Source organism: Dermacentor andersoni, chromosome 2 (genome assembly GCF_023375885.2).
Source record: "Dermacentor andersoni chromosome 2, qqDerAnde1_hic_scaffold, whole genome shotgun sequence".
Classification (NCBI taxonomy): Eukaryota; Metazoa; Arthropoda; class Arachnida; order Ixodida; family Ixodidae; genus Dermacentor; species Dermacentor andersoni.
In genome coordinates, this window is record NC_092815.1 from 94,600,816 (window position 1) to 94,614,845 (window position 14,030).

The window sequence follows — 14,030 nt, forward strand, 5'->3', positions numbered from 1 at the left end:
TAGTATTTTATTCCTGAGTGTGTCTTAACTTTGTGGTTATTTGAGCGTATATGTATATAACGCAACGTTTCTTTAGAAAACCAGAAGACCTAAGCGGTTCATTTGGCTCTTAAGTCATTTACTGCGACAACAGCATTTTCCCACAGTGAAGACGTCCATCTTGTTTTGTCTTGCCTGCTTGTTCGACAAATATTTGCGCTCACCCGTCCACGACGGAATGGCCAAGAAGTCAGCGGTGGTCGGTTGGGGATGTAGGGATAATGCGGTCGAAAAACTTTTTATTATTATTATTATGGGGTTTTACGTGCCAAAACCACTTTCTGATTATGAGGCACTCTGAGGCAAATTTCGACCACTTGGGGTGCTTTAACGTGCAACTAAATCTAAGTACACGGGTGTTTTCGCATTTCGCCCCCATCTAAATGCGGCCGCCGTGGCTGGGATTCGATCCCGCGACCTCGTGCTCAGCAGCCCAACACCATAGGGTCGAAAAACTGTCTATTAATTTGAAGTAAGAATATGAAAAAAATATGATATATTTGAAATTACATTGAACTGATAATTATAAATTTTTTGATATTATAGGAAGTGTTGTTTAGATAAATAGTAGGTTCCTTTATCTTCTTTGGGATGCACACAACTTCCTTTCTGCAAACGGTATAATAGCGCGCATATTGTAGAACATTCCAGTTTGTCAGTTATTTCCAAATTATATAAGATACTTGGCTTGGATCGCGAAGCGGAGTGAATCGTTCGGCAGATATTTAACGGGCTTAGAGAAGAAATTCAAAGTACGACTGTGCGGAAGGGCAGGCGGAATTATAAAGTTGGCGAACACGCCACGACCGCGAACGATGCATTACATGAAGTTGTTCGCCCTATCTCCAACACGCGCTGTCCGGAGTTATCTGTTTTTGAACGAATAAAGAAGTATTGAGCAAACAACGTGTCAACCAACAGTTTGCCCAACGCGCCAGACTTACCTTTCCGCTTGCCTCGTACTGCTTGATATCCTCGAGCAACATAATGAGTACAACCGGCTATAGCGACTGGCGTTCGGCCAAGCTGTCTGGCTATAGCTCGTAGTATACTTGCACGCCCGTTTTTATGGGGTCCGTGATTGTGCGCCCGGCGTCTGTTCAGGCTTGGAGACGAGGCAACGACGAAAAATAAATCCTTACAGAAGCCACGCCACAAGGTCGTCGCCGTTTACTTCTTCGCTTCGTACATAATTATTTCCATGTTGCCACCTGACCAGGACCTCGCCCCTTGACGCCTCTTTCCTCTCCTCTCGTCTCTCGATTACACAGGATTGCAGCTACACACCAAGTTGCAGTTCGCGTCTTCAGGGCGTGTGGCGTCGCGCACTTGAAACGTGGTGCGAACGAAGTTATTCACGTCTCAGCATCTCACAACGAGCAGGAAAAGAAAGATGTGAGCAAAGCTGACGTGTTGCCTGCAGGTTCGTCGCGATGAAATAATAACAATAATAAAATATTTTTAAAAGTATAAGCTTGTATACCGTTTGATAGTTTCGGGCCACCTGAATAAGAAACGTTTACTTCCTCTCTCAGTTTGTGCCGATGACCACGGGCGTCAAGAAAAGCTTTGGCCCTTTGAACAGACCGAGGTGAACATGAGCGCGAAATACAGGTTGGCTAGCGAGAGTAAAGTGCGGCTGGCTGTCGTCGGTTAGTGTAGTTGCTTGCTGTGCTAAAACGTCATGACGAAACTTGATCGGTAGATTGCATGTGCTGTTGCCGTGACGGCCGCGCCTCGCAGGAGGGCAACATCAGAGTGAAAAGAAACATCCTTGTCTAATCCGCTCACCGCCACCGTATACCTCCACAGAGCGAGGGAGGGAGGAGACATAGAAAACAGGGGAAACTGACCCCCCTGACTAAATGCAGCAACCTAATCAATACCGGAAAACAGAAGAAAGAGAGAAAAGAAAAAAACGCAATAATAATGAAATGACTGCCACTCTTCTGAGGCACTTACTAGATAAAAGAAAATCCCTGTACGAGTGGGCCTCGTCGCTGGTATACATTTCGGGGGAAACGCGTGGACGAGTGAGACTCGCCCTCGGCACGAAGAGATAGTTAATGCTGTGGTGCGTGTTCTTGCTGTGGGAACGCGCTGCCTTCAGGATCGGCTGACGTTACAAACCACATTAAAGCCGTTGCGGCGACACATATCATGCACTTGTGTAAGGATAGAGCCACCAACTCACCACCGTTTATTACGGTGTCTATACGGGATCGGCCCAATTTATTCGCCCAGAAACGTAATATGAGGAGAAGAGCCAAAGCGAAAGCTTCGCTCTAAAAGACGTTAATGTACGCAGACATCACGTCACCACGAGCGCACTTGTATGTACGCGCACTGTGGACATGGGGCTGCGGACGGAACTCCAGTGCGACGATTGCGACGTCGCCAGTTCCCGCTGTTTGACGTGACGTTTCTGGCAGACTTTCTTGTCGTTTTCAGCCATTAGATGCAACGCTCACGACGCTTTCGACAGCGAGCTGCTTCTGCGTCGGTAATCACCTGCGTCATCCTTCACTAACGTCGATTCGCAGACTATATACGGAAGAGGCCGCGCATATCGCAAGGCCGCGTATTGTTCGCTTCCTGAGGTGTCACCAGCGTCACGGGGCGAAGCGATAGCGTCGCGCTTCCGTCTCTTCCATCTACCCTAAGTGCACTAAGGCTGGGCAGGCGGCATCTTGGTACACATAAATTTCGGGGAGGGGGGCATGTGCTAAGTGTGCCTATCGATCTATCTCAGTAAGAAATTATCCAAGCGTGTTTCCACAGCTATCAAAGTACTCCGTGAGAAATAAGAAAATAAGCGTGACAACACGATCCTGGGCGCCTTTCTACAGCCGTGCGCTAGTCTCAAACTGCGCGGGCATACGGTACCGGCAGTAGTTAAAGGAGCTCCTAAGCGTAATGGGCATCAACTGCTTATCTTGGGAATTGTAGTTCAAGCCCGACAACAAATATAGCAGAGGGGGACGACACGTCGCTGTACGGTGTGCGGAAGAAGTAAAAAAATGTAGCCCTACGAAATGCTTTTTCGTTCTTTTCTTTTTCTTGGTGCCGACGTCAGCAACAGAGAATGAGCCTTATCGCGGGAAGCGGGTTGCACTGGATGGTGCGCAGCTGCTATACGTACATTGCAGCTGCAAGCGTCACGTGACCATGCCACATTTTGCTGCCAGGCGCATCGTACACGTATTGCCTTGCGTCGTGCCGAGATCGACCGCTCTGTAATACAGACTCCACTGCTGGGGCAGTATAGCAAAATGCAGCTGTTTCGTGTGTGCGTGCGTGCGAGGGAAAACGTTGTGCAGTCGTCGCAATTAAACGCCAACAAAAAAAATTAACTAAGCAGTCTATATATGTGTTCTCATGATCATGCTGGATCAGGAGTCCAGTTAGATTGTTTGATTTTGTGGCACTGCGCAAACGTAGCCGTCGCAGTTATTCGCTTAACAAAAATCTGATACTGGAGCGAGCCAATCCGAAAAGTCGTGGTGCGGTCTACGGGATTTCGAATAGTGGTAATTTCGAACCGAGTAAGCATATTCGCGAAAAAAAAAAAAACATCTGATTTAAATATGATGTGATCAAGTCGGCTATCTGTGATCATGTGCTGCCTCATTAGCCATTTTCCTTTTCTTTTCTATTGTCACTCCTCTCTTTAATGCCTGTACGGCCTTTAGAGTAAATAAATGATATGAATTATTGACCCAAATATCGCATATTTATTCACTCTTAAGGACTGATAAACATGCAGAAGCTAAACAGCGTAGAAAATTCATCTATATATTTCAGTACATTTAACGTCGCTTGTATCTACGAGTTCGCGCACCTGTGCAGCCTGGAAAACAACGACATTGTACCGCAACAAGTGCACTCACTCACAATGAAAGCAGTGAAATGAACCAACAACGCGTCATTCTGTTTGTCATATATGCAACTTTTACATGAAGAGGGCTTCAAATTATCACCGTGTCCTGCGTTTTCTTTTGTCGTCCCTATTGTAAGTGGTATTTGTTGCAGCATGTATCGTTACCAGCCTGCCCAATTTGCAATCTTAATGAATACGCATCTAATAGCAAAGACACTGCGGTTCGCATTTTGGAATTTTTTTTAATATTCGCTCATGCATACTGCATATTGCGTATGGGTAGCGCATATATACGTACATAGTGCATATACGTAGGGCAGTGCAAGTCATCGTGTCGCTACGCCGTGTGTTACCCCAGGTGTGAGCTCCGTCTGGTGCACGTGAGGTTATACTATGAGAATGCCAGCAAACTTGAAAAAAAAAATGGGGGAAATCCAGAGGCAGACATAGAGAAAGCGACAGGAAGGTAGCTGGTGTCTGTCTGCCTCTCGATTTTTCCTTTTTTTTTTTTCAAGTTTGCTGACATTCTCCTAGCATAACCATGTGCCAACTACCCCAACAAGTAACTCTTTTGCATATCTGGTCTCTTGTTTCGCGCACCCGAGTGAGGATATACGAGCGTCGTATAGCATACGGCTTGTAGCTTGCATTCTCGAGCCAGACTGTTGTGAAGCGCGCTGCGTACAGGCGCAATGTAGCATGATCGCATATTGCGACGTCAAATAATAACCGGACGAATTTCAACCTTCGAATGTCTTTACCCAAATATCGCAAGACGAGTAAAGAATCATCAATTGGGTGGCTTTCTTTAGCGCGCATGAAACTACGGCTACGCATGACTGCATAGCGTGTGCGAATTGCTGTGATTGTGCAGGCCGTTGTTGTTGCTATGCAATAAATATATGGCTCCCACCCATGCACTACGGGGGACTAGAAAGAAAAGAATCGGGTGGCCTATTCCAAGTGATTCATTCATTCAAATAACTTTATTGAGCGCCCTGCGATTTGGTGGGGTGGGCCTGGACCCCGCCTAGATTTCGACCAAGGGTTGGCGGCAACCCTTCGGTTGAAATAAATTTTCAAGACTGGTAAAAAGTAAGGGATGCGGAAAGGCGAAGTTACGCGTTGTTGTGAAAAGAACAGGAACAGTAAGATGCGATACTCATTAATTGAGGATTACAGAGAGAGGGAGAAAACGGGCGCAAATTTAACACGGCAATCGGTATGACTCATTGAGGAATGCTGCGAACATCCTCGCGGTTAAATAGTCGGGGCTCCAGACGGAACACTAACAGGATCTGTTAGTAGATCCAGGTTAAATCTTCGAAGGAGAAGTGCTAACATATTAATTTTCTTGCCGTAGTGAAACGGTCACAATACATAGGAAGAAGTATTTAATTGTTTCGTGCTCATTATGAAAAGGGCACAGAGGAGAAATGACCGAGCCAGACCTGCAGGGTAGATCAGGCCTTGAGGTCTCTCTCACGCAATTTCGTGCAGGAAGACCTCAATCCCCCGAGTGTTGCACAATTCTACACGCCAGGGAAATAACAAGCGCTGGCGATTGGGAAAAAGCCGTGAGTATTGGGTCCGATAATTCTTGCACAACTGTACCCGCCCGGACGTTACAGGACGTTGCTGCTGTTCGAGCTTCCTTTCTCCTTCGTGTGTGCATATACTATACAGCCGGCACGAGAGAGAGCCCTACATGTGCGCCACGCTGCGTTGCTTCCGTGTGCTCGCTCCCCTGAAAACGAATGTGCAATTTCCCGGTGTCGCGAGTTATCCGCCTGCAGTGGCTCAGACTGCAAGCCGAGTGGCGCTTTGTGCTTGCGAAGGAATATTTCAAAACAAAACCCTCAAAAGAGAGTGCGCAAGGAAAGGAAAGGCAGGGAGGTCAACCAAACTAGCGTCTGATTGCTACCCTGGAAAAAAGAGAATATAACGAGGAAAATAGAGAAAGGCTGAGCACTGCACGCACGCAGCTGGACGCACAGCAGCATACTGCAATCGGTCATTGAGGTCGGTGTTCCACAAGAATCTGCAGTAGCGCACGAATAGCTATCTTGTTTTTTTTTATTTGTGTATCTTATTCATTTTATTTTATTTATTCAATCTTAATTCAAACAAGTCAGACGTATTAAGTCTGCATCGCGAAAACATCAAGGTAATGCACATTGGAAACAAACAAATGCATCAACGTTGGCAAACAAGTCTGGCATAACAAGCAGCAGCAAAAGAACACACGCAGACACACACAAATGACTAAATATTGCACAGTGCAAAGGCCTACAACGAAAGTGCTCCTATGTGTCGTGATCACAATACGGCCGACGTACAGTGCTGCTACCGTATATATTTCCCTGAAAATGTTTCCTAAACTGAACGCTTCAGCTGGAAACAAATTCCAATCAGGAACACTTCTGGGAAGAAATTGTGCTTAAATCTCCTTCAGTGCGTGTAAATGTAGGAGCTTGTAAGAGTCGGTGGAATCGTCTTGCTTTCGTTCTAGCGGCTGGCTTAACACAATCAGGGAAATTAACATTGTTTCAGAAAATGTTTCGCTAGAATCTGGTCGGCTTAGTGTGGTCTGCAGAGATCGGCGCTGGACGTCGTATTGATAATAATATAATAATAATTATGGGGTTTTACGTGCCAAAACCACTTTCTGATTATGAGGCACGCCGTAGTGGGAGACTCCGGAAATTTGGACCACCTGGGGTTCTTTAACGTGCACCTAAATCTAAGTACACGGGTGTTTTCGCATTTCGCCCCCATCGAAATGCGGCCGCCGTGGCCGGGATTCGATCCCGCGACCTCGTGCTAAGCAGCCCAACACCATTGCCACTGAGCAACCACGGCGGGTGGACGTCGTATTGAGAGCAAGTTGTTATGATCGACCTGTCGGGTGTGAGAGACATTCAGGCGTGCGCTCCCATGAGAAGATGATTTCCCTCGTCCCAGAAAAGGCTGTCACGTTAAGCCTGGACATCAACCTGTCAAGTGTGAGAAGCGTTCAAGCGGACGTCCCCCATGTCAACATAATTGCCCTCTTCTCCGAAACAGCGTCACCCCTTTTGTTCCCCGAGCTGACACAAAGGGATGGACGAAGAGAAGACAAACCGAAGGGCGGGAGGCCGTAGACGACAGAGCCTGACGAAAGCACTAATGCTTCCACAGGCTCCCCGGGAAAACGTCGACAACCACAAGACCGCAAGGGGTTCTTTAAGGCCGTCCTGGCCCCCGTGTTAATCAGAACAGCTCGATACTCTGACAAGCATCACATCCATGTACCGATGAAGTGAATACAATCTTTTCTACTTGTTTTCATCATCGCGATGCCCGGCTTCGTCGTCTTTTCCTTATTCTTGCGGTGAAGACCCACCTCACCCGGTCGAGATAGCAGCACCAAAGTGCACAACGGGTGTTGGATGGCTTCTTCAGAACCACAGATGTCACACATTGGTGTATCGTTGGAGATACACACCCTCAAAAGCTTCTGCTACAAAGCTGGCCTTCCCATCAGCTCGGTGTACACCGTGCATGCGTATGGCGCGGTTCGTCCGCGCGCGCAGCATGTTATTCGCCGGTCCGCTTGTAGCAAGTGTATACTACACGTAAGATACAGACCAACTGCATTTTGCATCGTGTAAAATAGACAACTGAACTATTTTACTTCCGTGTAAGAAAATGTGCGTCCCTCAATCCACTGAATCATCGATTATTCGAAGCGCTTGTATTACGTATAAGTGACTCTTGAAAGATAATGGAAAACATAGCCGCCACACGATCGTCATGAGGTGGCGTGGTCAGTGTTTGATTTAGTTTTCTTTCTTTCTTTCTTTCTTTCTTTCTTTCTTTCTTTCTTTCTTTCTTTCGTGTGTTGCAAGGATTTGTGGACTCAGATGTGTCTCAGCGGTATACGTTGATATTGATCAGAGTGCCGCCGGAACACTGGTCCCCACTTCTGAGATGGGGATAAAGGGGATTGGAAAAAATAGAAAGGCACCTAGTGCAAAACCTACAGCCACAAATGCATCGAACTGTGGCGTAAGGCTTTACGCAGCTATATAGTGGGTCGATTCTCCGGCCTGTTCTGTATTCGCTGCCTAGCAGAGTCGACCAGAGAATAGAACAGACTATAGAATATACTAGAATATATAACTCCGACCTAGTGACGTTAGCTAGCCGATAGCGACTGTATTAATGGTAATTTGTGTTGCAGTCACGAGCCTACATGTACGGAAGATTATTTGCAAAAGTACATGCGACTGCAGAGAAAGCAAACCGATAGACTGAGCACCCTCCATAGCTCCAAAACAATAAAGATCTATTAAAGATATATTCTCTCGAGTAGCAGGCATAGACATCATGAAAAGGGGGTTTGGGTTCCGCAACCGTATTTGAGAGACTATAGCGCATGGTAACAAGCGACACCCACTGATTGTGCACTACTGCTTCATCTGTAACAATTGGTTCCAGCAGATACAACTGAGTATGAGTATTGAATAAGTAATTCTATCACTTACTTCAAATCGGTAATTAATAATAAATTAACTTTATCAATTAATTTTTTTTTTTATAAAAGCATCAACATGATAAATATCGCTCGCTTGGCCGTGACAGGTTTTAAGTCCACTAGCGTGACGTCATGGCTCCGAGTTTCCAGCAGCTCCCAGACCTCGAGCTTCGTAAGATTTTAAAGCATTTTCGTATCGATCTGACCACATTTCTTCACAAGCAGCGCCGGAGCTCGTTTTCCGTCGCCCTACGTCTCAGGGTGTCGTAGGGCATGACGCAGACGCGAACAAAATCATCCGGTTTCATTCCGAGCATACCTGTCGTGGATGACTGGAAACATTGACTGTTCGCGCACACCGCGAGACCGTAATGTCGACGTTCTATGTAATTGTACTCTCTGTGGTGACATCATCTCAACAGCGGCACTCTTCCGTGCACTGTCAAGCCATGACCTGTACCCAGGCGACCTGCGTTCCTCGATGTTTGTTCATGGCCGCCGAAATTGCTCGTTTCATTCGCGGCACGACGGCGTCACAAACATGACCGAATGACAACACTAGTACGATACCGTTTACAAGCAACTGCTTGCATGAGGAGTTCACTATCGCTGTATGGTTTCCTGATAACCAACCCACAAAAAGGTCACCATATTGAAGGTCAGAGCAACGTTGCAACTTGGGCGTTTGAAATAACACATCTCTCTTTTTCTCAAACCAGAGGCCCAGAACTGAGGTCTGCTTAACTATACCTAATTATCGTATACTTGAGGACTACCACGTTAATCGCAAGTTCACTGCATAACAGCGGCACGAACATCCGGCGGCGCGGCCGATCGACTTCTTTCTGTATCTTCCTGCGTTTGAAGTTAAGGCTGACTGTGACACTGCAACCGCACAGTGCTAGAACATCTGGCCTGCGTAAGTGAAAAAGTCCGGAAATTGCGTCTAGTGTATACCACCCTGTTGTGCGAAATATACTGTTCCGCCAAGTTCATAGACTCGCGGTGCTTCCTTCGTGCTTCTCGATATACTTGGTATACCTCCAGGGCCCGCAATGACAGCCAATGAATATCTATTCTTTCTTTATCTATTGCCACGACATGAATTTCGTAAGGATGTGTTGAATACGCCCAGCGGCCGTTCCTCGCATGATCGTTTGGTCGCCTTTTGCATAGTGTTTGCTATAATGAATGTTTTGTTACCAGCAGATGCTGTGTGACAGACGCAACGGGCAGAACGCCCACGCAGCAAGCTCAGATAATCACGTGTACACGTGCGCGCGCGCGAAAGTGCGGCACGTGTATTCTGGGGCGCTATAACGTAAAACTATTCCAAACTTTTCTATTCCAATTCTGCAATCAGCTCGCCGCGACTGATCAACTTTTTTGGACTAGCCCCACTTCGCCTGTCTGTCACACGACGTCACGAAAACCTCGATACCTCCCTATCTGACATGACGTGTACACACTGATTATGCATGAATAGACCGAACAAAATAAATATAATTATTTCTCATTTGGCGCCTTTTCGCCATTAGCCCTCTGCCCTTGGTCAAAAGTTTTCGGGCTGCATCCACTTCACCTGACCGTCACGCGACGTCACAAAACCGCGAAAACTCACCGCGTCAAGGTGACGTTTACGCGTTAAAGATACTATAATATGCCGAACAAAACTGAATTTATTTCTTAACAGCCGCAGGCCCCGTTCGGAAAGGAATAAAATATGGCTGCTGCCGATCGCTCAGGCTCTGGCTACTCGCACCTGCCGGAGAGCATGGGTTTATTTGTGTATAATAAAGCTTTTTGCGTGGCTGTGTAACGTTATCGAGCGCTTTCGACACGTTTACGACGTCGCTCTGCCAACTCTTCTTTGCTGAGGATCGTTTTAGCGGCATTCTTAACATTCTGTAGCACACCGCCGCGATTTTCGACCAGCCACCGCAACGTAAGTAAGGGAAAGCAGACCAATCGCAGACGCCGGCACCATCCTCTTCATCCGGTTATCTATTTTCAGTGCGCCTGGTTCGGCCACATCGAAACGTTCTCCATCTGAGTGTGCTCCTCGCCTCTTGGCAGCCAATCAGACACGAAAATCTGTTTAATGTAGGGAATATGTTATTTGTGTTGAAAGCAAACAAAAGTGATCTCCTATAAACGAGGAGAGCGTTTGATTGGGCTGCTCAGACAACACTGTCGGTCACCGCCCGATGCTTGCGTCGGCGCTTTCGTAAATGTGACGTCAGGAGATTAGAATAAAACCACATTGAAATAGTATTTGCGTTATAGGGTCCCATGCCTACAGTGTGGTTTAAACTAGGACATAAGTCAGCATTGGCTGCCGCAGAACTTGTTGCTATCCCGGAGGCATTTCGATTTCTCTCCGAGGGGCCTCCTCGCGCATAGCTCTTAAAACGATTGACTGCGTCATCAGACGGGGCCCGATATTATTCGATGGCTATAGAAATTACCGAGCATCTCGACCATGCAAATAGAAATAGCCACTATATCACATTTCAGCGGATACATTCACTCCGTGGCGTGACAAGGAACGAACAGGCAGACGCTGAGGCGAAAATTGCTTTAAATAATGCTTATGACGTACGCATTTCGTTCTCACGAGCAGACAAACGCCCTACTTCGTTGCGTACCGTACGTCGGAGCACTGGACCCAAGCAGATCGACGACAGAACCGATCGAGTGCATAAATAGGACCCAGAAATGAAATTCCGTATGCCACACAAGCTCATAAGAAGCCAAACAAGCATGGTGCACCGGATTCGCTTTGGTGTCGCACTCACCAAGCGTTATAGACATCTGATGGGTTGCAGTGACACTAGTTCAAACTGTGGATACTGTAAGGTACCACAAATACTTGATCATATATTTTGTGTTTGTCCCGCGTACGCGCAAGAACGACAGCAACTGGTCTCTTCCATTGCAAACGTCGATAAGAGGCCGCTATCAGACGAGTTTCTTTGAGGTACTGCCCCTCGCCTCTTGGCAGCGCAGCCCTGATAACAAGTGCCTTTCTACAAGCCACTGGGCTCGGCGCACGGCTTTAGAGATGCCACAACGTTGTGAACTTGCATATACGCACTTTCTCCTCATATCATCATCATCATTCGTCAACCCTTTTCCTCCTCGTCCCTTCTCCCCAGTATAGAGTAGTAGGTCAGAGCAAGTTAATTGTAGCTCAGGCCGACCTCACTGCCTTTCTGTAAATAAATTTCGCTCTATCTGTATACGCATAATCATGCTTAAGTTCATATCGGACTTTAATATAATTAATTATGTTTTCATTGCAGCTACTTGCCTGTACAAGCGCATGGTGACACAATTCTGATACTATATATACCTATTTTTATTAGGCATGATTCTCGTTATTCTCTACCAATATTTCAAACGCCTCTTGACAAAAACTCCCGATACAGCTTTCTGTTGCTTGGTACGTGCTACATGAAAGGGTTTTTCCGAGCGTGGAAGAAGCCCGCGAATACGCGCAAAGTGCCTCGAGCGGCCAGTCGCGCGGCAATCTTGCGCGTGTTCGCGGGCTCCTTCCACGCTCGGAAAAACATTTTTATGTAGCACATAGCGAGCAATAGAAAGCTGTATCGGGAGTTTTTCATGTTGTTCTACAATTTTCTCATTGACACTTTTCAGCTAGTTATAATATTTGAGAAGTTGATTAATTAATTAATTAATTATTAATTACTTAATTAATTATTAATTACTTAATTAATACTAGTTGTGGCATTGGGCGGAATGAAAAACATAATCTGAGTATCTCCAAGCGATGGCGAGCAATATTACCTTGGTTCTGTCCAGCTACGTGGCATTTGCGTATTTTTAATGTTTGGCTCAAGTTAAGTGGGACACCCTATATTGAAATACCTACTGTGCAGCGAGTATATGAACAATACAGGTGTCACACGTACACTTCTGATCGCGATCGGGACCGATCCGGATAGAAATTCTCGACTGCGATTGGCTCCCTCGCGCCTTTTGTGCAAAGGAGCCAATCACGAGCGAGAAATTCGATCCGGATCGGGCTTGATCGTGATCAAAAGTGCGCCGTGTGACACCCATATAAGGGCCGGTAACCCGTGAGAGTGTGATTGGGTAAAGGCTAAAAAACTGCACACTACGTTAATAATTTTAAAAAAAGAAGAAAAAAAGTACGCTAGCCGCGAACTTTGTTGGCTCCCGCAATAAACGCTGGTTTAAGCATATGTGCAATTATAGCGAAATTCTATTTTAGCGAACATTTTTACGACCTGGTGCAGTCCGTCTTGTAAGTGGGCACCACTGCGTGATTTAGGAACTAATGGTTTAGACGTAACGATAGGTGGTGCCGGATGGAGGGGTGAGGCTCGAGCATTGGCAACCATAAGTAATTACCTCCATCCGCGCATCCACCCTCTCCCCAGATATGCGGTAAGATATGTGGTAAAAAGAAAAGTATTTGTTTTATTATGCCATATATTACTCTTATCGTCGTTTTGCATAGGTTCTTCGTTGTATGCCTTCTGATAACGCAAGTTTAAAGCTTTTTCTCCATCATTTCTTTCATTTTGTCCCTCTGATAAACATTGACTGATCACAGATGAAGCCAGCTCTTTGGTGATGCGTGCGCGCAGACTCGCCCGACGAAAAATCATTCCCGATGAAGAAACAAAATTTGTTCATATATATTCTTTTGATATATTACACCGGATTCTTCAATGAGATGCATATGCCTACAAGCACGTTTCTTCACTTTGTTGCTTTTTTGAACAATTGTTAACACATTCTAGCCTTCATTTATACCTATCTCAAAGTGGCGTATTCGCTTGACAGGCAGCAAAGTGTATCAAAGTTCGTCCAAGTACGTGCAAGTATCCAAGTACGTGCAACAACAGATTACATCGAGTCTTTAAAGAAACAACAATTTACACCCAGAGGCTTTCTGCGTAGACTAGTAAATCTCCATCTCCCTCAGCCAAACGTCGTCATGCGTGTAATTATATTCCTTCACAGCGGAGGAGTCATAAAATTAAGGTTCGGCAAAGCGAATTTGTCTTTATAGTTACGAGACGCAAACCACTAGGCTTACAAAAGCATGCAAAGTGCGTACATGACTAGAAAGCAGTTTTCGCGTACGCAAAGCCGCTTGGGTACACTATTTCTAGAACTCCCTAATCCCCGTAAAGCGCCTGACTGCGAAAAGCGCAATCTCTCTGTTGCAGGGTGCTCCCCAAGAGCGCACGTGCCAATCGCCGTGACTCAGGAACAAACCGCAGCCGTTGACGCTAGTTCATGCCGTCCGCCACCCTTCGCTCGCAGCTGGCTGGCAGCCAGTACGTTCATGTCGCCGCGCAGGCCCCGCCGCCGCCTTGGCCCAAGGGGTCCGTCGGCCTCGCGGATACACGATCGTTGCTTACCAACCGACTACTCCTCTCCAATCTGACGAACGCAAAATTCATAAGTATTGTTCAAGCGCGTCACTTTAGCCACATTTTTGTTAGTATTTAAAGTTCCCGACAGGACAACTGTTTACTGCGTAATAATAGCGCTACTTACCACAAAAACGCTGACGCGACGAATGTATATGGT